The sequence below is a fragment of the Stegastes partitus genome, unplaced genomic scaffold (assembly GCF_000690725.1).
Source record: "Stegastes partitus isolate 25-593 unplaced genomic scaffold, Stegastes_partitus-1.0.2 Scaffold650, whole genome shotgun sequence".
Taxonomy (NCBI): Eukaryota; Metazoa; Chordata; class Actinopteri; family Pomacentridae; genus Stegastes; species Stegastes partitus.
Window position 1 is genome coordinate 90,696 of NW_007578381.1, and position 2,660 is coordinate 93,355.

The 2,660-nt window shown below is 39.0% G+C and overlaps 1 long non-coding RNA gene across 1 annotated transcript; it reads right to left on the bottom strand.

Annotated features, from left to right (window-relative positions):
• Positions 1–1,313: 1,313 nt before the first annotated feature.
• LOC103363289 (uncharacterized) lies at positions 1,314–2,306 on the bottom strand. The gene is made up of 2 exons (XR_520494.1): positions 1,863–2,306; positions 1,314–1,555 (listed from the first exon to the last, which is right to left on the bottom strand). It is a non-coding gene; the product is annotated as an uncharacterized LOC103363289 (long non-coding RNA).
• Positions 2,307–2,660: the final 354 nt, after the last annotated feature.

Genomic DNA, 2,660 nt, shown 5'->3' on the forward strand with positions numbered 1-2,660 from the left:
AGTTGTTTCAAGGAAATTAAACCACTCGAACTACTGCAGTATTTCCAGGTTTCTCATTAAAAACTCAACAGATATATGTTTAATGAGCTCACTAAGCTCAGTCACAACCAAATACATGCCAACTGGAGTCCATGCTTTCACAGAAAATCCAAGGTTTCTTGCAATGTTTTCTATATTTCCTCAGAAGAATTTTGTATTTTTTTTAAATGTGAAATAAAATCAGTTGATCTCGTGAAAGTTGATGCAATCTGCTTTATTCTTTGGGGAATACAGTGAAGTCACAGTGGACATCATGAGCTGTGCAGAGGCTACTTCACCACAGAGTTGCTTTGCAGAGTCACATATCCACAGTCAGCTAGCTGTGTAATTGTATCTTTCCCATAAATTTGACACTTCATTTGCATGATTAAATACGAAATATGCAATATAACTACCATGGAAAACTATTTAATTAAAAGCACGGCCGAGAAATTAGAGTCTGTACATTTGCATTGGAGCGTTAGAAAGATAGAAAATACTTGACGGGAAATGGATGAACATTTGGGCGCGTTTAGCCACAATTATGTTCCTTTCACACTCATTTCCACCGCAGTCGTGGGCATTTAAACTGTTGTAAACCCTTATTTTAAGTACCTCTGTTTTGAAAACTTGTAGCATGGCAACTCTCTGCGGGTAGATAATCAGTTCAAGATATCTAACAGTGTACATCTGCCAAAACACGGAGCAGCAGAATGTGAAAGTGTGCAGCTGTTGGCACCGAGGCAGACGCTTCAGTCAAAACGGATTTCTGCAGATATCTCGATTGAGCAAACTCATTTCTAAAACAAACCTGATGGGCAACTTTGACATGTGACATTTGACGTGTATTTGCTTATTCTGTCCTCTTTTGTACCCTTGCCAAATTGCTGTCCTTATATCAAAGAAGTTAAATGAAGAGATGTAATATTCGAAGTTTCAAGGCAGCGTAAGCAAAGTTGAAAAATGCTCAGTGCACTTGCCATTACAGCCACTGCCAAGGACCCTATCCTATTTGGCTCTGACCTCCATTTTCCTCCCAGGAGGCTGACAGGGACAGAGACATATTGGGCACGGCTGGATGCTCACCGTAAGATTAATTTAAATGTATTAACCACCACCATTGGGGGAAGTCAGTGCACTTCAACCTGCCAGAGGACCCACTGTGTGATGTTGAGGTTTTTACCACATTTTCAAAAAGGGTTCAAGGCATGTTGTTGTGATTCTGTGCGCTGCATGTTTTAGGATTGTTGTGTGGAACAATGGAGTTATTGCAAACTGAAAAAATATAACAAAAATTGTGTGTAGATGACTTGTTTTTTTTAATTCAACACAATCAACAAATGTTCTCTCAGTTTTCCTCATACCTTTATGCACTGCATTTGTTTACCTCTTGTGTTCTGATTGCATGTTGCTGCATGCACATAAGGTGGACAGGTGACACAATAGAAAACATCTCTACGTATTGTTAGCAGCTTCTTGGAAAAGCACATGTTGGTCCGAGATCACAATATGGAAGTCCTTTATACTCAAGATGAGGCTGCAAAAAACAATAAAATAAGAGCTTAAATCAACACTTAAGGTATAAACACCTTCAAAATTGACACATAAATGAGAAATCACAACTCAAGATGAATACAAATAGCACCCAGAAAGACTTACAAATGCAGTAGAAAGTATTGCACAATCAATAAAACAAGCGACGCTTTTACTTTGAAGTGTCTTTCAACTGTTTTACGTTGACCTGTCTCATTTAAATGGAATGAAAAGTTTTTTCTGGCCACTTTGAAGACTCATAAATCATGTTGGCTAAAAGATTTAAAGTTCAATTTTTACAATGAGCTCACGTCAAGGTCTCTTCATAAACCGCTCTGCAGCTTTTGATCACGCACTCTTCCACAGTCAATGGAATTTGCAGTCACAAAAAAAAAAATTTAATTCAAGGTATAAATGTGGTTTGAAGAAGAAAGAGAAGAATGCATTAAAACGAGCTTTTGTAATGCGAAACATCACCGCTCTCCTTTTTTTCTTCTCTCAAACGAGAAGTTCAATTCATAAGCAATAAAATGCATCCATGGCCATTTCAATCCACTCAGGGCTTTTTCAGCTGCAGCCTTTATTGCGCTGGTTGGATCAGTGCTTGCGGTGGCTAATGTTACAGTGGCTAATATTGGCAAACACTACACACACATCACTGTCTATGGGGAGAGTCTTCTTCCTCCTCTCTGTGCCATTGTTATTTTAGCATTCACCACCATTCTGAAATTGTAGAAGTAATTTTTTTTTCTCACAGTTCCTCTAATAAGTAAAGAAAAAAAAAGAACGGCTAAACTTTTGTCTTTAATTAAATGATAAAAAACCTGCAACAGAGCTGCGTGCTGAATAGTATTTATGGATAAACGTGGCCTGACTTCCATTTTCTCTGCTCACACTGTCACAGATTTTGGTGAGTCAGGTGTTCCCAGTCAGAACCAATCCATGTCTGAGGGAGCAGTGTTGCCCTGCACATGCTTCCAGGTGTGAAGTTAGATAAGGACAAAGTTGAAATTACCTTCTGCAAGTCCCATGGCCTCAGAGAGTGTAGATTATGGATCACTGCCTTCCAGTTCCAAAACAGCCTCGCCACTGCTCCATTTGGTTCGGGT